Consider the following 25,345-nt stretch of genomic DNA (forward strand, 5'->3'; position numbering starts at 1 on the left):
TACATTTATTTCTTACCAAAGATTGATAAAGACCCTCAGAATCTCCCTGGTTGACCGATTGTGTCAGGCAATGGTTCTTTGACTGAACCATTGTCAGAATTTGTAACCCAACATCTAAAACCATTATTGAGATGAGTAAGATCCAGAATTCAGGACACTACAGAATTCTTAGGGATTATAAATTAAATGCAAATCGAGGATCATTGGTTGCTATGTACATTAGATGTCTGTGCACTATATACAAATATACCACACTGGGCTGGGCTTGATGCTGTTGAATACTGGCTACAAAAATCTGAGTTATAAAAACCCGGCTTTAACACTTTCCTCATTTGTTTGACTGAACACGTTCTCACCAAGAATGTTTTCTTCTGTAGTCAACACATCTCCAAATACAGGGCACTGCAATAGATGCATCATTTGCTCCCATATATGCAGATCTGTATATGGCCTACACAGAAGAACAAATTATCTATGATGTTACATAAAACATTTACTTGGGGGAAATTGATATATGGTGTGGATATCTGGATGATTGCTGAATGGTGTGGAGGTCTGATGTTGAATACTTGATGGAATTTGTGGAGTATCTCAATGATAATAAGTGGGGTTTACAATTCACCATCATCTATCATTCATGCAAAATCACATATTTGGATGTACTGATCAGCAGGAATGATGACAACATTCTTCATACTGAAGTATTTCGAAAATACCCAGAATATAACACCTTACTCCACACATCCAGCTTTCATCCAGCCCATATTACCAAAAATATTCCCAAGTCTCAATTCACCAGGATGAGACGTATCTGTTCAGACGAACATACCTTTGAATTTTTTCGTAAAGATTTGGCTCATAGATTTCAGGAAAGAGGTTACAGCATGGGCTATGTACACATGGCAAGCAATCATGCTGTCAATCTAGACAGAGAGGACCTTCTGAAATACAAACAGAAATCGCAACACAAAAATAACACCTTACGGTTTATCACCACATATGGTAGGAACATCAACAGAGATATTGATGCCATCAGACAACATTGGGACATTCTCTTAGCTGATAATTTTTTGTCACAACATTTATCCGACACCTGCAAGTTCTCATTCAGAAAAGGGAAGAATCTTGGCTCTTACTTCAACCATTACAAACATCAACATGAATCAATATATCACAATATGATCCAAACTTCCATTTCTGGAGACAAGTTAGTTGGCTGTGTGTCATGTGGCCACTGCAGCCATTGTAAACATGTGTTGAAGACTAAACAAATTTCCAGTAGTAATTGTGAGATCATATTTGACATAAAGTTTTTTGCAAATTGCAGTACAGATTGAATCATATATTTGGCTTCCTGTAGCTGCCATGCATTTTATATAGGACAGACATCTAGACCCCTCAGATTACGCATTTCTGAGCACCTTAGTGATGTTAAATGCAAAAGGTTGAGCAATGCCCTTTATAAACACACTTTAAAACACACCACAGTAACATTTCATTTCACTATTATTGATAAAATAGTAGGTGACAGAACTAATAAATCTGGATGGCACAGTAAATTAAATGCCAAAGAGAAAAACATAGATTGTAAAGTTAGTTGGACTGTTCCAGCCTGGTCTAAATGAATATTTATGATAAAGAACATTTATGAATATTTATGAGCTCACCAATGAAATCTTATGATTAATTATCTGTAATTGTATATAAGGACTACAAGATGTTTTGGCAAACTAACAATGATAAAGGCTAGGTTAAATCCATAGCCGAAACCAGTCTGTTATCTCTTGTTTTCCAATAAATTATTTACACAGCTCACAGTTGCTGGCTTCTATTTTTGGCTTACTACATTGCAAACAACACAAAAAATAAAAAAATAAAAACTTTTATTATTTTTTCACTGATCTCTGCTGTTTAAGCATAGGGCAGCGGCGTGCAAACAGGATCGGTGGGGGATAAGAAAATAAACCTAAAATAAGCATTCTAATTAAAACCAGTATTCTGCCATGCAAGTCAATGGCAGGCAGACGACAACCTGGCCAGTGAGTAGTAGCTGCTAAGGGGGAGGCTCAGTGTGAGATATGTAACTATGCATTAGCAGGCAAGCCTATGCAAATGAGGGGAAAGATAGTGAATCCCATTTTTCCCCAGCATGTGAGGCAGGTCCCAACAGTGTAAGAATATGGATAGCTGAGTGCAAGACTAGGAGGTAGGTGACATCATGGGGTGTGTGTCAGTCATCCTGTAAGCAGATTGGAGGCCTGTGGCTCAGGTTTGCTCCTAGCTTAGCACAGCTAAGCTAAGGGGTGTGTCTAAACCTAACAGTCTTTACAAAGTGTAAGTGGGTGTGAGCGCCGCGCACCGGGTTTTACAGGAAGAAAAAGAATTTAAACCAGGAAATAGCAGCTCTGTGCACATTTGAGCACTGTGTTTGCACGGCACACACATGGGCTTAAACAGAAAGGGAAAACAGCAGTAGGAAGGTAATCAAGGAGAACTAGCTTAGCTGGAACGTGAAATGTATCAGAATCAGCCAATTACACAGGCAGCAGACTAGCCCAGCCCAGAACACTGCAATAAACTAAGCAAACACCTTCCCCTCTGTTTTTTTCCCACACTCTACACCACCGATATATACAAGTGGGGAAATTTTAACAAACAAACCTACAAAATGAGAAGGGCTGCAGCAGGCAACATAGAACAACATGTGCAAGAAGGTGAGGGTGGTGAGGATGAGAATGCTGCCAAACAACCCACAGTGAGGAGAAGGAGAAGAGTGTACAGACCCAGGCTAACCTACAGGGGGCTACATGAGCTAGAGATAGTGGAGTGCTATAGGGTGGACAGAGACCTCCTACAGCAAATTGTTGAGCTGTGCCGGCCACATCTGACACACCAAACTGACCGAGGGGAACCCATCGCAGTGGATATCAAGGTATGTGTAGGCCTAGGTATACTAGCCACAGGTACCTGCAGAGCTGTAGTAACTACAGGGGGATTAAACTGATCAGTCACAGCATGAAGTTATGGGAAAGAGTAGTGGAAGCTAGGTTAAGAAGGGAGGTGATGATTAGTGATCAGCAGTATGGTTTCATGCCTGGAAAGAGCACTACAGATGCAATGCTTGCTCTGAGAGTGTTGATGGAGAAGTACAGAGAAGGTCAGAAGGAGTTGCATTGTGTCTTTGTGGATTTAGAGAAAATATATGACAGGGTGACTAGTGAGTAGTTGTGGTATTGTATGAGGAAGTTGGGAGTGTCAGAGAAGTATGTAAGAGTGGTACAGGATATGTACGAGGGTAGTGTGACAGCGGTGAGGTCTGCGGTGGGAGTCACGGATACATTTAAGGTGGAGGTGGGATTACATCAAAGATCACTCTGAGACCTTTCTCATTTGCAATGGTGATGGACAGGTTGACAGACGAGATCAGACAGTAGTCCCTGTGGACTATGATGTTTGCAGATGACATTGTGATCTGTAGTGAGAGTAGGGAACAGGTGGAGGAGACCCTGCAGAGGTGGAGATATGCTCTAGAGAGAAGAGGAATGAAGGTCAGCAGGACTAAGACAGAATATATGTGTGTGAATGAGAGGGAGGATAGAGGAATGGTGAGGATGCAGGGAGTAGAGGTGGCGAAGGTGGATGAGTTTAAGTACTTGGGATCAACAGTTCAGAGTAATGGTGAGTGTGGAAGAGAGGTGAAGAAGAGAGTACAGGCAGGATGGAGTGGGTGGAGAAGAGTGTCAGAGGTGATTTGTGACAGACGAGTACCAGTAAGAGTGAAAGGGAAGGTCTACAAGAGGGTAGTGAGACCAGCTATGTTATATGAGTTGGAGACAGTGGCATTGACAAAAAGGCAGGCATCAGAGCTTGACATGGCAGAGTTGAAGATGTTAAGATTTGCATTGGGTGTGACAAGGATGGACAGGATTAGGAATAAGTATATTAGAGGGTCAGCCCAGGTTGTAAGGTTTGGAGACAAAGCCAGAGAGGCAAGATTACATTGGTTTGGACATGTGCTGAGGAGGGATGCAGAGTATATTGGGAAAACGATGCTAAGGATGAAGCTGCCAGGTAACAGGAAAAGAGGGAGGCCTAAGATAAGGTTTATGGATGTGGTGAGAGAGGACATGCAGGTGGTTGGTGTGACAGAGCAAGATGCAGAGGACAGAAAGAAAGAGAAACAGTAGATCTGCTGTGGCGACCCCTAACGGGAGCAGCTGAAAGAAGAAGAAGAAGAAGAAGAAGAAGAAGAGGTACCTCCCAAAGCACAACTGGGGATATCATGGGGATCTCACAGGCATCAGCATACAGAGTATTCCACCAACTCCTGGATGCCATGTCTGCACATGCCAGTGAGCACGTATATTTCCTCAACACCCATGAGGTGTTAACCAGCAATATGCATCTCTTCCACCAAATAGTAGAATACCCAGGGTAGTGGATGCTATAGACTGCACGCACATATGCATCAAAGCACCACCCAGTGAGCAGCATAGGGCCTACATCAACTGCAGGGGCATCCCTTCCATCAACTGTATGTAATGCCCAGGGCATTATAATGAATGTGTGTGCTGGCTGCCCTGGAAGCTAAGACGATTCCCACATATAGCATCTGACGCAACTGTACCAGAGATTTGCCAATGGGGACATCCCCTACAGTCACCTAGTGGGGGATGCTGGATACACACTTGAGCCATGGCTGATGACACCCATCAGAACTGCACACACACCTGAACAAGAATGCCATAATGAGACACATGCACAGGCCAGACATATAATAGAGCATGTGTTCGGGATGCTCAGGTCATGGTTCCGGTGTCTGGATACATCTGGTGGAGCCTTGCAGTATTCACCAGCTACATGTACCCAAATTGTTATGGTATGTACTATGCTACACAATATGATCCTGTGGAAACAGCTGCAGCAGGAACAGCATGGGGCAGGGCCACACAGCCCCCCACCAATGCCAAGGCCAGAGTGACCCAGAGGAGGAACACCTGAGCCTGCCCCAGTAGGCAGAAGAAGGCATGCCCAGTATGCCCTGGCCTTGGCAAAGAGGCAATGCATAGCACATACACTGACACAGTAGGGATCCAGGGAATGACACCTCTCTCTGACTCGCACATACAGTAAAAGGGATGCCAAACATGATACTACCTGAGCTCAACCATATATAGGGAGTGTACTATGTGCATCCAACATAGGCAGCTCTCCAGTACCAGCCACAAGTCTAGCACACCCTCAAGGTAAGTCAATCAACCCACCAATTGCCAAATGGAGTAGAATGTGTTGTTACCTGCAGCTATGGTATGGATGAGCATGAAAGGGAATTGGGTGGCTGAATATTATGACAGCAGACAGTAGACAACCATAGTGGCACCATGACATCTGTAACACATACTGTCTCACCATAGTAGCCAGTACTACACAGGGTGACATAACCCACTGCAGGAAATGTGCTGAGCAACATGGGTGTCCATATGACCCACACATGCCAGTCAGGATGGTTCACATACCCAACAACAGTCTCAGCCAGCAGGACAGGTGTAAACAAACCCAAACAGAGCCTGTGCCATGTCCCCAGAATGATGGCTATGGTTAACACCCCCCCCCCAGGCCTACACAGACAGACCACAGCAGGGCAGGCAGTTGGATGTTAGTTCTGAAGAGTAGGAAGTCAGACAATAATATGTAGGGCAACCAAAGCCATGATCTGTAGTACACTGGTATGCCGCTAGTCAGCATGATAGTTAGCAATACAGAATGAAATGGAGTACCTGACATACCAGTACAGTCATAGCAAAAGTGTACAGGTGTCACATGTGCCCTCCCACATCCTACATAGAAATGTAATAACAGTCAGGTGTGCCCCCCAACCCTGTGTAGAAATGTGGAAATAGTCGGGTGTGCCCCCCATCCTACATATTAATGTAATAACAGTCAGGTGTGCCCACCCAACCCTGTGTAGAAATGTAGAAACAGTCAGGTGTGCCCCCCCATCCTACATAGTAATGTAATAACAGTCAGGTGTGCCCCCCCACACCTGTTTAGAAATGTAGAAACAGTCAGGTGTGCTCCCCCTGCTATGCAGAAATGTAGTAACAGTCAAAACCAAATGATCAATGGATACCCTGCAGAGACAGTATGCTACCTGTTGGTGTTCAACATAAAGGTCAGCACTGCAGCACAAAATACCTGGACATGATCTACACATTCAATACAGATGGCCATACCAGGCATGCTCACACACTTAAACACATGAAGGCCATGACTGCAAACACCAGTGGACCAAACATATCTGGCAGTCGCAGTTGTTAGTGCAGACACTTGTCAGTATGCACCACTCATGCCTTGCACATACAGTGGATAGGAATACAGACATATATGTCAGGACGACACACTATAATAAGCCAAAGGTAGACATACATAGATGTGTGGAGGAGAGTGACTGTGACAAGGAGCCATCCAGGCCTGTCCCACCCAGCACACAGCCAAGGGGCCCCAAACACATGAGGTGCAGATGTCACTCACTGTAGATACTACCCACCAGTATCTGTCAGCATTACAGACTATGTGGTGCATGTGCCAGCTGTGCAACATGACTTTACAAGGAAGTAGTCATCTAGCAGCTGGGTACACATACCTGTGACATATGACCCTGTGTGTGCCTGCATGTGGCGTGTCAACCTGTACATGAATGGATTATGGCCCATGCATACACCCCCCCCCCGCCATAGCCCTACTATGACAAGCCTGCTGAGGTCATCAAATGTGAAATACACCTTTGGGAGAGTTGTAGTCCAGTATTCTCTGTGGCGCGTCCCAAAACTGCGTACTGCTGTAGTGTGAAAAAATAGTTAGATGAGAGTTATAATCCCAGACTTGGCAACTGTGTGTTTGTGTTTGTGCACGTGTCTGTCTGTCTCTGATTGTGTAGAGAGCAATACCTTTTAGGGTACTCACACTCCTGACAATTCATATACTCAACTTTGGCAAGGCTGTTGATGTCACCCACCTAGGAATACACCTTTGGGAGAATTGTAGGCCAGCAATCTCCGTGACATGTCCAATAATTTCGTACTGCTGTAGTGTGATGAACTAGTTAGGTAGGAGTTCAAACCCCAGACTTAGCAACTGTGTGTCAGGGTGTGTGTTTGTGTGCATGTCTGATTGTGTAGAAAGCAATGCTTTTAGGGTACTCACACTCCTTACAATTCATATACTCAACTTTGGCAAGGCTGCTGATGTCACCCACCTAGAAATACACCTTTGGAAGAACTGTAGCCCAGTAATCTCCGTGGCATGTCCCATATGTACTACTGTAGTGTGATAAACTAGTTAGGTAGGAGTTCTAACCCCAGACTTGGTGAGTGTGTGTGTGTTTGTGTGCATGTTTGACTGTGTAGAGAGTAATGCTTTTTAGGTTACTCACACTCCTTACAATTCATATACTCAACTTTGGCAAGGCCGCTGATGTCACCCACCTAGAAATGCACCTTTGGAAGAGTTGTAGCCCAGTAATCTCCATGGCACATCCCGTAACTGCATACTACTATAGTGTGATAAACTAGTTAGGTAAGAATTATAACCCCAGACTGGGCAAGTGTGTGTGTGTCTGTCTGTCTGACTGTGTAGAGAGCAATGCTTTTTAGGGTACTCACACTCCTTGCAATTCATATACTCAACTTTGGCAAGACTGCTGATGTCACCCATCTAGAAATATACCTCTGGGAAGCTTGTAGCCTAGTAATCTTCATAGTGCATCCTGTAACTGTGTACTGCTGTAGTGTGATAAAGTAATTAGGTATGGGGTTCTAACCCCAGACTTAGCAACTGTGTGTGCATGTGTGTGTTTGTGTGCATGGCTAACTGTGTGGAGAGCAATGATTTTGGGGTACTCACACTCCTTACAATTCATATATTCAACTTTGACAAGGCTGCTGATGTCACCCACCTAGAAATACACCTTTGGGAGAACTGCAGCCCATTAATCTCTGTGGCACGTCCCATAACTATGTACTGCTGTAGTGTGATAAACTAGTTAGGTAGGAGTTCTGACCCCAGACTTGGCGAGTGTGTGTGTGTGTGTTTGTGTGCATGTCTGACTGTGTGGACAGCAATGCTTTTTAGGGTACTCACACTCCTTACAATTCATATACTCAACTTTGGCAAGGCTGCTGATGTCACCCACCTAGAAATACACCTTTGGGAGAGTTGTAGCCCAGTGATGTCCATGGCGCGTCCCGTAACTGCATACTGCTATAGTGTGATAAACTAGTTAGGTAAGAGTTCTAACCCCAGACTGGGCAAGTGTGTGTTTGTGTGCATGTCTGTCTGACTGTGTAGAGAGAAAATGCTTTTTAGGGTAATCACACTCCTTACAATTCATATACTCAAATTTGGCAAGGCTGCAAATATCACCTACCTAGAAATATACCTCTGGGAAGCTTGTAGCCTAGTAATCTTCATAGCGTGTCCTGTAACTGTGTACCGCTATAGTGTGATAAAGTAGTTAGATAGGTGTTTTATCCCCAGACTTGGCAGCTGCCTGAGTGTGAGACTGTGTTTGCTTTTGTGTGTCTGTCTGTCTCTGACTGTGTAGAGAGCAATACTTTTTAGAGTACTCACACTCCTTACAATTCATATACTCAACTTTGGTAAGGTTGTTTATGTCACCCACCTAGACATATACCTCTGGGAAGGTTGTAGCCCAGTAAGCTCCATAGTGCATCCTGTGACTGCATACTGCTGTAGTGTAATAAAGTAATTAGGTAGGAGTTCAAACCCCAGACTTAGCAACTGTGTGTGCATGTCTGTCTCTGACTGTGTTGACAGCAATGCTTTTTAGGGTACTCACAATCCTTACAATTCATATACTCAACTTTGGCAAGGCTGCTGATGTCACCCACCTAGAAATACACCTCCTGGAAGGTTGCAGCCCCGTAATCTCTGTAGCATGTCCAGTAACTGCGTACTGCTTTAGTGTGATGTAGAACTGTAGTAGGGTTCCATTCCCACCCATGGCAGTTTTGGATGTTTTGTGTGTGTTTCAATGTATGTGTAGGGAGAAATGCATAATAGGCTAGTCGCACTCAGTATATTTCAAATGGCCTACATTGTCAATCCTGCTGATGTCATCCAATGTGATATACACCTTGCTGTAGTGTGATATAGACCTCTGTTAGGGGTTTTATACCCACACATGTCAGTGGTAGATATTTTGTGTGTTTGTCACTGTCTGTGTAGGGAGCAATGCATTTTAGGCTAGTCACACACAGTATATTTCAAATGGCCTACATTGACAAACCTGCTGATGTCATCCAATGTGATATACACCTTTGGGGAAGGAGCACTCCAGAAATCTCCGTGGTGTGTACTATAACTGCGTAGTGTTGTAGTGTAATAAACTAGTTAGGTAGGGGTTCCCAGACATGACAGGTGTATGTGTGTTTGTAACACGTATCCTGTGTGGAGGTGGATGTGAGTGTGTGGCATCTCTGGCCAATCTGTAGAGGGTTTTGCATATTTCTTATATGGTGGCCCTACGATATATCACAATGTCCACTATACAGGGATAACAGATGTGAAATAGCTGAGAGGCTGTGGTGCAAAGCCATACCCATACATGTGACATCAAGGTCAGGCAATCACAGTTAGCAACCCCAGAGTACACTCACAACCCATGTCTCATACACACACACACACATGCTTAGGCAACAGCCAATATGTGGGTAGTAAACTGCATATTGGATACAGATAGTAACTGTGGGATGATAGCTGTGGGCTGCAGAGGATATGGCACCCTGTCCATCTGTCCGATATGCACGTACATGCAGACAGTGCACCTACTCCATGTTCCCCAATGGACACCTAAAACACCTGTGGTGCCATCACATGTGACCCACAAAGGACATACCATGCCTGACAACATACCCTGTATTGACAAATGCCACTGACACCAAGGAATGCCGTTAGCATGCTATCAATGTAGGTGCAGGTTAAACCTGCTGCCCATTACCAGTTCTCACCACAGGTGGGCAAGACTGGCACATCTGATGATAAACTGTGTTCACAACATAGGCCAGACACCCCAGGTACAGTTCCGCATGTCACTGTACATGCATGTGGGAGGTGTGCACATCCCAGACACCACCCATGTCATGCACTAAGGAACTCATACATGGCAAGCAATGCACAGCATTGGCCACACACAATAGTCACCCAGGTGACTGGATGGGGGATACAATACCTACCTGTGTGGGCAAATGCAGACACTACAGCCCTGAGCCACAATGCAGACCATCGTCATGTGGCCTGATGCCAAGCTATACCCATCACCTAGCCTTGATCAGCTGTCTGGTACAGTCAACCACCACACATTCGTGCAGACATGTACCCATGCATGTCAGTACTGGCACTCTGTGTGTTTGTGTGTGTGCTGCATAGTGGGCATGTTCACATCCACACTCCCTACAACCCCCATGGGCATACTGAAGCATGCTGTCTGATGTCAGACACCTCCACATACCCTTTGCCCATGCAACCCCTGCATGACCTGTGGTGCATGTGATACCTGCACAGTGATGTGTTGTGGCAATCCCATTACTAATGAGTTGTAATCCAGGCCCTGGCAAGTGTGTCAATGTGCGTGCATCCCTGTGAGAGTGTGGCTGTGTTAATGCTGACACCTGTACATGTGGACAGGCATGTGTACTGAGGGTTCCACAACAGGTGACCAATGTAGCACCTCCAATAGCTGCATAGAACTGTGATAGCACTACATAGTCATCAGGGGTCTGATACCCTGTGCTTGTAGATGTGTGACACAAACATCTTTAGTTTTTACTCTCCCCCCACTCCCTGCCTTGTCTTTGCCTCTGTCTGCCTCTCCCACTCCCTCTCTGGTGGATGTGGAGACCTACAACTGCTTTGCTTGGCAGCAGCATGTTTATTTTAAGTGATGCTCATCATCAGCTGATGGCCTCTGCATGAATTGCAGCTCACCCCTAGTTGATTGCATGTGGAAAAGCTGTGATAACATTCCCATAGCCAATTGCCTGGAAACACACTCCAATGTCTAGGAACATCATGTTGGTGTTGGCCATTTTTATTCACTGTGAGCAGGAACTAGATCTGTTGTTTGACAAACAGCATCTCAGATGGATTGTGGATTTACCTCTAACAATAAACACTGTGGAAACAGGGCAACACAAAGGAGGGGGATGTGTCTGACCTGACTACAGACTGTAAGTGCTGCTATACTGCATTTGGAGTACTGTTGGTTTAGCAGTGTGTGTGTGTGTGTGTGTGTGGATGTGACTGTCCTACATGTCTCCATACCTGCCATGTCAGTTCCATATTTATGTGGAATCCCCATCTGTAGGGTCATCTGCAGACAAGGCAGCATGTTTTGCCTTTGGTTTCATGTGTTACCAATGGAGCATCTCTCTGTGGACTGCAGAAGGTAGTGTGAGAACTGCAGTCTGTAGATGGTGAAAGACTTGACAGTTACTGGATTCTTATCCCTCATAGGACATATGTTGCAACAAACCCTGTTACAACAGTAAATGTATGAGATTATCACAGCAACATGTCATTATTGCCCCTGTGTATGTGCTTCCAGCCATAGCTCTGTCAACCTATGTACATATGTCGTGCATGAAGTGGTGCATATGTGCGGTACACCATAACTCATTACAGCCGAGTGCTCCTCCAGGCATCTTCTGCAGTTAACTCCTACTGCTCCTCTAGATGTCAAATATTGATTGTTCATATTTGCATTAATAATTCCAAAACCATGTTACATACAAGGTACCAGGATGTTTTGTCTTGAAGAACATGTGATGGCAAACACAACTGTATTGATATTTGACCTCTCTCAATGAGTATTTTCTAGAAATGTAAGGTGATAACTTCATTTTTTAAAGGCTTAAGCCATGCCCACTGGGAGTTAAATGCACACACTCAAAAGAGCTGTACCAGAGGGAATGAGATAATTACTGTCATCATATCTGATAACAAGCCAGTGAAATAGACTGCTGCACATGTTATTTACAATAGGGGTTATATTTGATGACATAACATGGACATTCTATGGATGTTTGTACAGTACTGAGGTCCATGTACTTATGGTGAATGTCGGCAGTGTGTGTATTGTTAATATGTACTTTAGCCTGTGTACAGACTGTGGTAGACGTAATTGTTCTAGGTCCCATCCTATCTGATGTTACATGATGCTCCGCTGTATGGTACCATATTGGCGTACATGTTTGTAGGGTCATACACACACATGTCCCATACCACAGACCAAACTGCGTAGCAGCCCAGGATATGTAGGGTCAGTCTGTGAGTGGCACATATGAGGATGGTGTCGAACAGATACAGGTGTTTTAGGTGTCCATTGGGGAACATGGAGTAGGTGCACTGTAGATAGTCCATATACCATAATATTATGCTAGCTTAACATATGTGGCCATGTTCACATTGTTTGTGGTATGCACTTTTACACAGGTGTATCTTACCCTGTGCTGTGACATGCCTGTAGAGCCTGCTGTATATGCAGGTACATGTGCATTTCCCCCATAGGAGATGTAGGTCAGTGTTGAGCCAGTCTGCCTGTAGTCTGCACCGTGCATTGTTACATACCTAGCAGCTTAGTGTACTTACCCAGTGAGATGTCATGTGCAGATACTTGCCAGGTGTACTGCTGCCAGGCCTCCCTTAACAGTCATGTATGTCAGACAGAGCAGTGGGATGCTGTACAGATGTATGTCGATATCTAGTGGGTAGTATGTGGCCATGGCATCCCTGTACCAGTAGTTATGTGTCACGCCAGACAGGGTTGTGTGAATGCATAACCTATGGTGGCAAATCTATTCCAGTTGTTATGTGTTATACCCATCTACATGGCTGTCCACATCCATATTGTCAGGCATGGTACACATGTTTAGCACTAAGGGATTATGTGCATACCTCTGAACTGTAAAGAGTGTGTCAGAATGTCCACATGTATTGGCCAATATCTCTGCTGCAGTCCACAGTGGTGTTACGTGCTAGCAGCGGTACTGTACTATGATGTTCTTAGGATGTCTGTCAGTAGCCAATGGCACACATGTTATAAGCAGATGTGACCTCCAACACACACTATGTCTGTGAAGACAATCCCAATGAGAGTAGCAATAGTCTACTGATATACCTGCTATACATACCTGACATCTCCTTGCACTACCACGGTGAGACTATAGAGGCTGGGGTAGGGCTACACTCCATGTCCAGGACATATGGTGGAAATATATGTACATATTATCATCCAGATAGCCATATATATATGATTACACATGTGTAGTACTTTCAATCACCACTGTCATGGCAGCCACCTACTCTAAACCCCTACATCATGTAGGCATGGTCCCTGTACAGTGCCTGTGTGATGGACATCCTTCCTATGTGTGGGCATCAGTGTTACAGACAGCAGGTAGCAATACCTCTTACAGGAGAACCGGCACACTCAGGGCAGCTACATATTTGTAGGAGGTTCAGGAACTACAGACAGAGTGTGAGTACAGTTTTGTTATGCTTTGTATAGTATTGGTGTTACAGGGCGTGTGTGTACATACTACTTTACCTTGGAATGCAGTCTGTCTGCATAACTCTCAACTGTGGGCCTATCCTCTTGGTGGCCAAAGGTGTGTCTATCATGTGTTGTCTGTCCACCACACAGGTCCTGTGTCAGATATTTCACTGGCAGTGTGTGTGTTGAGTGCTATCAGTACATGGCTACATACATTACTGTTACTAACCTCAATTCCCTGACTAAGAGTATGTTGCAGACTATCCTGTAACACCACCAACTTGCATAGTGTATGGCAACAGTTTTCCACATTTGTGCCTGTATTCCAGCCTCTGTCCTCCACCAAAATATCAAGCTTTGCACATATGACATGCTGTTGGGGGTTGTTCCATAGTGGGCTGTGAGTAAATCACACTGCCATTGCTGCCATCAGTCCACTGCTGTTGTATCCCCCACATATACGGTGGGGATGGGGCCATATATATGTGAGCATCACCTACACAATACATGTGTGCTCTTATGCACTCCAGAAGCCAGTGTATGTAACAGTGCTATATGGCCCTGTATTATTGAGTCTGGGGGGGGCACCATAAATGACCTAGGCTGTTAAAATATGTGGAGGTATCAGGGATGAGCTGCCTTAAGGTATCTGGATGTACCGTATACTTCACCTATATTTACAGTAATTACATATCTTGGATTAATGCAAGCCTTCTGCCTCCTGCCATACATACTGTTCTGTTTGACAGTGTGCATGTGATGGTGTCAGTTATGCCTTGTTATGTAACAGTTACAACCCATTTGGTCACATGATGTCTTTACCACCTAGTGATTTTGTACAGAGTGTAGATAGAGGCTGCTGAACTATATACCTGCATTACATACTGTTGATGATTTGGTAATATTGTGGCTCAGTCTGTCCTCACTATTGCACAATTTGAAGGGCTTGGCCTGGACAGCAACAGTTGTGAACCTTTCCAGACTACTGTATTAGTATAACTGTTTCACAGTTGCATTCCTCTGTTTATATGGATGTCAGTGTCTGAACAGCTATATGACATGGCATATAGAACTATAGTAGTATACAATGAAAGGTATTACATTTTTGCAAACCTGTGTGTGGTATTTTTCCTATGACATCTCTTTGGATATATGTTGCAGGCAAAGATTTTCATTTGTATGATTGGCCCATACAGTGTCCAGTTGTTCAGGTGTTATCTGCAGGCATAGTGGCTGTTCCATATTGGGTGGACCTTCTACATATGTATTTACTGTACATATATATGCGTGTGTCTGTGTAGTCACATATATATCCATATATATATATATATATATATATATATATATATATATATATATAAATATATATATATATACACATGTATATATGTATCGGTATATCTGTGTCGGTGTATCTGTATCCTGGGGATGTTGATGTCTTCCACATTTTACATTTCTTATGGGAGGCAGACTGTACTGCATGATATGTTACCAATACCAGCCTGACATCATACAGGTGGGATGTAGTACTGTTAACATCTTGTGCTCATGTTATATCAGGTCCTGGTTATGGGATCTGCAAAACTTGGTAGTGTATTGCAGGGCAGGCGTGTTTGGCTGTTGGGGGATGCCTATTCATACAAGACGTATAGTGTGTGGGGCCTCTCAACCCCATTAATAGTGCATGAGACCATAGGTGTGTTTGTTAATCTGCCATTGCTATCTACAGATGTATGGCCATATATACCAATATATATATATATATATATATATATATATATATATATATATATATATATATATATATGTGCTTACATATATATGACTATGTCCGTATATACCTACATAGATGTATATCTGCGTACACATATGTAACTTGCTGTGTATATGTAGACATAGGTGTAGACACATATATGTGTCAATGTAGGCATTTGCATGTATATATGTTTATATATATATATGTATATATATATATATATATATATATATATATATATATATATATATATATATATATGTGTGTGTGTGCAGTTGTTGTGTATTTCGGCTTTTCCCGGTTAGGGGTCGCCACAGCTGAACTCCGGTCCGCTAATGATTGGCAGTAGATTTTCACGTGTCAAGTTGCCAGCCCTGATGCACAACCTTCAATGAAGGTACGCCCATTCATGCATGTATCCACGCAGAAGACGCTCTAGCTGAGAATCGAACTGGACAGCGTCTTACTGTGAGGCAACAACGCTACCACAGCACCACCACTGCAGTTATATTTATATTCAAAGCTCGAGAGTACCCCTGCATTACCAGGCTTCAATTCATACCACACCTTTCGGCCACCTAACCCAGAAAGAAGCACTAAAGGCGGAGGCGTGTCTATATTCATTAAGGATATCCACACCTCCAGGCTAGTTGCACAGCATAATGCATCCGAGATTATCCAAGTGCAACTAACTCTGGGCAAGACCGCAATCCAAATTGTAGCTTGCTACAGAACCCCCACCATGTCCCAGGATTCACACTCCTCATTTCTTGATACACTGGAAAGTATTAGGGTACAACCCAACACCCTAATAATGGGCGATTTCAACTACCCCACCATTAACTGGGAAAACTACTCATGTACCAACTCTTTTGCTCAACGTTTTCTAGAATTCATAAATTCCAATGCCTTGGATCAACTTATTCACACCCCCACCAGGGGCAGCAATATCCTAGACCTGGTCATCACCAACATGGGAAACAGGTGTTCCACACCAGAGGTCAATTCCACGTTGATCAGATCCGACCACAAGCTAATCAGCCTAGACATCCGCATCCTGCCCCTAGTCCCAATTAGGGAAACCATCGTAAAAAAACTTATCAAAAGCCAACTTCACACTTCTTAAGACAGAAGTGGCAAACTTCATGACACCCATGCAGATGGACAATAGAGGTATGACTGCCGAATCCTACACAAATGCACTTTATAAGCACTTACATGAGTGCATGGATCATGCTATCCCTAATAGAACCAAGATGTTATCCTCCAATAAAAGGAAGCCAATCTGGTGGTCCTCTGCCATAAACAAACTCTACAACAGAAGAAAGAAACTGTTGCAAAAAAAGTAAAATCCCATGACTGGAGGAACTCCCTGGTCAACCTCATTAAGAAGTTGAGATCCCTCATAAAATCCTCCAAAGCTAGTTACGAAAACAAAATTGCCACTGACTCTAAAGACAACCACAAAGCATTCTATAGCTATGTCAAGAATCTAAATGGGAACACTCAGATCTGCTCTGAGTTACAGCATAATGGCACTAAATATACAGAACCAACTGATATTGCCAACATCCTAGAAGATAGGTTCAGTGCTAACTTTACCCCCTCTCACCCCCTAGAGGGCCCATCTCTATACCGGAAGAATGCAAAGTTCCTATAATCATGGCTGCACAGGTAAAAAACACACTCTCCAAAGCCAAGAACACAGCATCCATGGGACCTGACAATATCCCAGGCTGCGTTCTACACGAACTACAGAATGAACTGGCACCCTACCTAAGTACCATGTTCAATCATAGCCTCACCTTAGGCTTTGCACCCATTGAATGGCGCACCATGACAGTTATCCCACTCCACAAAGGGGGAGCCACGATGGACCCCGGGAACTACCGCCCCATTAGCCTGATGAGCCTGGTCTGCAAGGCCATGGAATGTATCATCATGGAACTCATAAACAAAGACATTGGTAATCTCCAAACTCTGGACCCTACTCAGTTTGGATTTGTAAAAGGCAGATCATGTGTCCTAAACCTGATTGACTTCTTTGAAGCAGTCACCAAAGCCATAGATGATGGTAAAATGGTTCACACAGCTTATCTAGATCTCGCCAAGGCTTTCAAACCATCCCCCACTCTGGAATTGTAGATAAGTTCACTAAACTAGGTATAAATCCCTATGTCATAAGATGGGTTGCCAACTGGCTCATGGACAGAACCCACACTGTGAAAGTAGCGGATTCCAAATCCGAAGTCAGACCAGTGACAAGTGGAGTACCACAGGGTTCAGTCCTGGGTCCTCTCCTGTTTGGTATCTACTTCTCTGAAGTGCTGACCAACACAGAAGATCTTTGGCTAACAAAGTTTGCAGATGACTGCAAACTAGGAGCCATAATTGAAACTCCTAATGATGTGGACAAACTACAAAAGGGCCTCATTGAGACAGATTCCTGGTGTCAAAGCCATGGCCTGAAGCTCAATGCCAAAAAGTGTATTGTTATCCCCTTTGGTAAAAACTCTGTACCCATGAACTACCACATAGCTGATAGTCTACTTAATTCCGAAAATGTGATAAGAGACCTTGGGACACAGGTGGACAGTAGTCTCTCCTTTGATAATCACATTGCCACAGTGGTCAGAAAATCCTTCTACGTGGCTCATCTCATCACAAAAGGATTCTCATCCAGAAAAAAAGAGGTCATTGTTCCCCTCTACTCATCACTCATTAGACCCATTATAGAGTACAATGCCCCTTTTGGTATGTACCTCACAAGACATCTACAACAACTGGAAAGACCACAGAAATACCTCACAAAGAGGATTACTGGCCTCAAACAGATGCCCTATGCAGACCGTCTCAAAAAACTACAGCTTTACTCCATTGCATATCGCCTACTCAGGGGTGATCACTGCCTAACATACAAAGCTATGTCAAACCCAGAGCTGTTGGACATGCTCCACTTAAAGAAATCCCAATCCCTCCAAGCTACACGCTCTAGGGACCTTAACCTTGTCACCACAATAAACAGAACATGCTGGAGGGATAGATTACTGTCCCAGAGACTTCCCATACTCTGGAACAGACTACCTATCTATGTCAAACAGAGCTCCTCATTAGCACTCTTCAAGAAAAATCTTGATGATTGGATGGGAAATGGGAAATTCACTTCTGTGGCTCTGCTCGACAGGGGCATAGGAAAATAATTTTCTTGGGTGGCAAAAGCCAGGGTACATTTTGTGGCTAGGCTTGTCCAGGGCCGATAGCCTAGTACCTACCTATGAACCTATGAACCTATATATATATATATATATATATATATATATATATATATATATATATATATATGTTGTATCTGTTTAGATATTAATATATTTACACACACATACATCTAGATGTTGGTATACATTCTCTGTACTGTTGCATGACTGGACTGGATGATATGTTTCCGAAAACATCATATTTTTTTGCATCTGGTATGGCTTAGTGGTAAATCACTTTGTCTATGGTGTGTAGGATCCTGGGTTCAAGACTTGCAGAAGCTGTTTATTTTGTTGCTGGGCAGAACACGGCCCATTAGATACAGAGTGATTAAGGCACTTTTGAGCAGTTGTAAGTGTGTTTGCGCTGGGGTAAGCACTGCCTGCACAGGTTAAGCAATTTAGAAGCTAACTGAGTGTAAGACACTGTAACTGCAAGTTAGCAGTGCTTAACTCCACTCAAATTCGCACAAACCCACGGAAATGCTTTATAACATATCTATATATGTCGATATAAATATAGATATAGAAATGTATACATATATATCTCAGTATAAACATATATACATAGATACACATAAATCTATAGATGTATATGTCTACATCCATATGTCCACATATATACAGCAATATATATATATATATATATATATATTTATGTGTGTGTGTATATGTATATATATATATGTGTGTGTGTATATATATATATATATATATATATATATATATATATATATGTGTGTGTGTGTGTGTGTGTGTCTATATAGGTATATATGGAAATACATCTGCAGATAACACTGGGAACATAACAAAAACATATATGTCCACATGCACCATTAATGGGTTTGAGAGGCCCAAACAACATACGTCTGGCATAAATAGGTATCCCCCCCACAGCCAAACATGTCTGGCCTGCAATACACTACCAACTGTTGCAAATCCCATAACCAGGACCTTACACAACAAGGGCACTAGATGTTGATAGTACTCCATCCCACCTGTATGCTGTCAGGCTGACATTAATAACATATCATGCAGTACAGTCAAGTGAAGTTTCATGTTTGGGGGAATTCCCTAGGCAGGCTCAGTAAGAGCTGGGATCCCTCATACGATCCGACAGGACTACACCTGACAATGGATTCACCACTGTTGCCAAGGACAACCACAAAGCAGTGTATAGCTAAATCAGGGATCTCAATGGCAATACTCACATCTGCTCTGAGTTTCAGCACAATGGCAGTATTAGAAGCAATGGATAATGCCGACATCCAGGCAGATGGGTTCATTGCACACATGACCCCCCTCTCACCCTCTAAATGGCCCAATAGTACACCAGACTGATGCAAGGTTACTGTAATTATGGATGCACAGGTAAGAACCACACTCTCCAAAGCCAGTAACACAGCATCCATGGAACTAGAAACCAACACAGGCTGCATTCTACACATACTACAGAACAAACCAGCACCCTACCTAAGTACTGTGTTCAGTCATAGACTCAACTCAGGGATTCTGCCTACTGAATGGCACACAACAGTCATCCCACTCCACAAAGGGTGTTCCACCATGTCAGCTGGGAACTACCACCCAGTAGCCTGATGAGCCTGATCTGCAGGGACATGGAACATATAAACACTGAACCCATGGCCAATGTCACTGGAAATCTTAAAACCCTGGACCCCACCAATGTTAGGTTTGTCAAAGGCAGAGAATGCCACCTAAACCTGGTATACCTCCTTGAAGCAGTCATGAAAGTTGTAGATGAGAGTAGGTGGTTCACACAGCCTATGTAGATCATAGCAGGCTTTTCGACACCATCCCACATGTAGGAATGTGTGTAAATGTTAAGGGATCTACCTACATTCACAGAATATGTTTCCGCCAGGACTGCTTGGCAAATGCCAACATTCCACAGGTGGAATCCAGTAGACATACAGTCCTTCACAGGTCATAGATGTGTTAATGCCCTCCTCCACACTGTAGAGGTGTGCAGTAATACTGGGGTTGCTATAACTCACTGGGTGTGGCTGTTGTGGACATTTCCACCATCATTGCAGTTACTGTTGCATCTATCCCCCCACATAGCTGTCTGTAATACTGTACAGTGTATGTTATCAGGTTGATTAGTTGTTGTTTACACCATTCACAGTAGTAGAGTACCTCACATCCTCCTAAGGGTAGGGCTATGCCACCAGCAGTGGCACACCCATGTTACTGAGGTGAGGATTGCAGTAGAGTGGGGAAAGGGACATACACCCTGCTGTTAGCATTTTCAATGTCATTCAAATAGCAGACCACATATATACCAATGTGAGGTTGTGCCTATCCTGTGTTGGTGGGATTACATGGGTAACAGATGTGTTTTCTGCATGGGGACATACCTCCATGTGTACAGTCTTGTATCTGTACTGCATCCAAACCAAAGGCTTTGCCTGTTGTATCCAGCCATGTCATGTGTACCACCCACTACACTTACTGGTGTCCATTGTAGAAGGCCTGCTGACACCACTACACCCATCAGCCATGTGGCACATGGACAACCATAACACGATCAGAATAGATAATGGTGAAAACAATGCAACATTGTTAATAACAGCTATAATGCATCATGTCTGCACCGCTACACATTCCAGGATGTTCGCATTTCACTTTACTGCTGACAACATGCTTCACAGCATTCCCCTGCTACACTGCTGTACAGTCACCCTGTGCATCAGACCCATATTAGCCTGTCCTTGCATTGATGTTACGGATGACAGGATGTGGCACAGGTATCACCATATACACAGGATGTGTTGTTGGTTTGCTGGAGGCCTAGGCTGAGACATACAACTGACAATGTGTGTTTGTGTGTGTGAGGGGGCTGAGTAGTGTTATGGGCCAATTGTGATGTTGCGTGTGCTGGTATGTGGTTGCCCTAGGTTTGTTGTTGATGTGTGTGTGTCTGCATGCACACAGTTCCACTATGTGGCTGCCCTATATGGGGATTTGTGAGACAGCTGCAGACTGTACCTGGCAGGGTTTGCAGTTCACTGTCTCTGGCCATGGACACGGGAACTGTGCCTGGTAGGGGTGCCACAGGCACTATCAGGTACATGACCAGTTAGGGTACTGTCCCATGAGGTTGACAAATGTCCACTGAATCCAGGTCCATCCTGGGACTGGCCAGGGCCACGTGCATGTGGCCTGCTATGACGGTCTGTGGACAGCACCCCCCTGCAGTGCTGGGGCTGGTACTGCCACTATGGGAGCGGCTGTGACTGGTAGGACATTCATGGTGACCTCCAGCTTCTGATGTTGCTGGCATACATCCACATGGCTATCGCAACCCTCCCACCCAGTCCTGATGCATAGACATGACATTGTTGATGAGATCCAATGTCTCACCCCACCGTCTGTCAATGACCTCAGTGAAATTATGAATGGCACCTGCTAGGGCATGGATGCTGTCATTTACAGAGGTGTGATAAGCCCTCTGTGCCCTTAGACCCTGTCTTATGTACCGTTCCATTCATACCTGTGCCTCCATGACAGCCTGGAACATGCATGTGATAGATATACATGTGGCACATCTGCCAGGGGCATGATGACCAGCAGTGCTCCGATGAGCACCCTTGAAAATCTGCCTATGTGGTACCCCGATGGACATCTGGCTATGGCTGCTGTGTCCTGACACACATGCCATGGATACCACACTATCCTGGCCAATGCCAACCATAGGCTGTCCCTCAGCTAAGGCCAACGGTGATGAGGTATGTAGAAGCAGTATGACTTTGTGCGTGATTTGGGTGGATACTTGTGGGATGTCAGTTGGTGGCCCAGCATCAGCCCCTGACAACCCCACCTGTGCCTCAACGCACCTATCCTCATGGTCACTGGCTGTATCAGTGACATCAGATACCCTGCGGGAGGGACCCAGTCCCACCTCACCACCTGTGAGGGGGAAAACAGGAAATGGACTGTAAGACCTGTACATCACCAGTTAACAGTACATTACACACACACACACACACACACACACACACACACACACACACACACACACACACACACACACACTCACAAGCATGCACACATGAGCACACATGCACAGACATGCACACACCCTGGAATTGCAACACAATAATGGACTTTACCTGTGTATAGACATAGTCCCTACTTAATTGTCTGTACTCCCCCATCCAGCATCAGACTTGAGTAATTACAATAACTGATGCCAGTCACTCGGGTATAATTCATCTAATTGCTCAGACATGTGATTGCAACACATGACCTGTTACTCCATTACCTCTTTCCCTTGTTTGGGGTCTGTTTTGTCCAGGACACCCTATTATCATCCGGGTAACACCCCGGTGTGGTCCACATGTGTTGTAAATGGCTGCCATTTGTTATTGGCTACTGCGGTCAGTCAATAATGCTACATACAGGGGTGGCATACATAACTGTTGATCAGTAGCTGCATGATCTGTTGCACTAACTACTGTCTATGTGGAGTACATTACAATATGGAAACACTCTGGTGTAGTCTAATGGTTTCCCCCTGCATCCATACTGCTGCATACATGGGTTTACCTTCACATTTCTGCTGTTTTCAGTTAAACCAGTATCCCTGATGTGTAGTATTACCTCCCTATGCATCTTTCTGGCTATGGACACTCATATACTATTGGCTGTCCTGCAATCGCAGTTTAGACATATATTCCAGGTGTCTAATATGTCTGTCCATTTCCATCTACTGCACAACTCCTAAGGGAAGCTGGCAGGTATGAACAACAACAGACACACACACACACACACACACACACACACACACACACACACACACACACACACACACACACATATGCAGACATGGACACACTCACATACACACACAGACATACACACACACAGTCAACATACACGAGAAACCATGCACTCCACCAGAAAGCACCTACAGACAACTCCAGCACCTCCCTAACACACACACACACAATAGCAGGTGATGGTGCACTACATTATCACACACAGCTGTAATTACACACATGTCAGTATGCAGGACATGTGGTGCTCAACAGCATGCAGTCCAACTGTAGTCAATCCCTGTTACCAACATTATACATGGCTGTGATGCATGGCTTCTGTTAGTAGGTAATGGCCCTCCCCTGGAATACACTCACCCATGTCCACGGCATTGCTGTGCATCTGTGCAGTACCCTGGCATGTCCTGTGCACCATACCTCACAGGTGTACACACCATTGCAGGATGTGTACCTGTGTGTCAGTTATGTTTCCTCTGCTGCTCACAGCATCTGTGTGCTTGTGGATTATATGTGGGCACATGTGGTTTGTGGATGTCTGATGTGTATTCACAGATGTCATTATCAGTGATGCATGTATGAGTGATAGAATACCATTAGACTGACAACAAACACACTTCACTGTGCCTATGATGAGTGTACAGACCATTATTGACATGGCACCCTCTTCCTTGACATGCCATGGTGCAATACTACTGCATACGCCAACACTACACATACCTGATATGTGACATATGACCTAGGCAGTCAGTTGCATTATGAGCCATATGTGTCAGTTGTGCAGATGCTGATTGGGATGCATACCGGATGTGGGTGCATATGTGTGCATGCATGTATCATGATGGTGTGTAGCAACAACTGCTATGTGTCCTACTGTGGTCACAGTACCTGGCAGGGGTATAGTAGCATGGGCCATCATCATGAGCCAGTAGTTGGTCAGTCAGCCCTGCAAATGTTCCCCAAACCTGCATGTCTGCATGCTAAACATGTGCACAGCCTTTGGAGGTCACACAGGACCATCACTAGTGCCGTTGAATCAGGGTTATGGCTGCCACACTTCATGACCTTGACTGCGTGTAGATACAGCCATTCTTAGTGGGTTTGTCTCTCCCCTCCAGTGCACTGTTGTGCTTCAGGATAACACACCCTCACCATCTCCTGCCACATTGGAAATGCTCGACATCTGTGGCTACACGTGTGTCATATTGCAGTATCCCAAACTAGGAACACCATGTGTACTGGCATATTCCCTGCCAATGCAAGGCAAACATGCAGGTGTACAGTGGCACCAGCAAGGTACAGATGGGGATGTCATCCCTGGGTTGGGGTGAGGTGTGGATTGTGCAGCACATGTATCATAACTGCAACTTTCTGTACTTCCCCAACATGGTGCTGGTACAGAGCACATTGCAACACATGGCTTTGGCAATTTCTTGCCATTATGCAGGGCATATCTGTAGTGCACCCTGGCTGATGTTGCCTGTGGTACACATAGATTTATAGGTGAGTACTAGTCTATTGGTCCTGGGGCCTACATAAGCCTAGCCACAGGGGTTCCCAGGCATGCACCACCCAATAATGTTATTCCTGTGTGCCCCTGTCAGGCTGTGGCACAGACATACTGACCAGGGTGAATTCCCCATTTCCCATCCAGTTGTCAAGCATTTTTGTAAAGAGGGCCAGTGGGTAGCATTGCCTGACATGAATGGGTAGTCTGTTCCAGAGTGTGGAAATTCCCCAGGACAGGACCCTATCCCTCCAGTATGTTCTGTTTAATGTGCTGATGAGGTTTAGGACCCTGGAGCATGTGTTTGCAGAGGGATTGGGATTTCCTTATGTGCAGCATGTTCAACTGTTCTGTGTATGACATAGCTGTGTATGTTTGGCAGATGTCACCTGTGCCTGGGCAATGTGCACTGGAGTGTAGCTACAGTTGTCTGAGATGGTCTGCGTATTGCATGTGTTT

This window comes from Protopterus annectens, chromosome 3.part1 (assembly GCF_019279795.1).
Source record: "Protopterus annectens isolate FY-2018-M chromosome 3.part1, PAN1.0, whole genome shotgun sequence".
Lineage (NCBI taxonomy): Eukaryota > Metazoa > Chordata > Ceratodontiformes > Protopteridae > Protopterus > Protopterus annectens.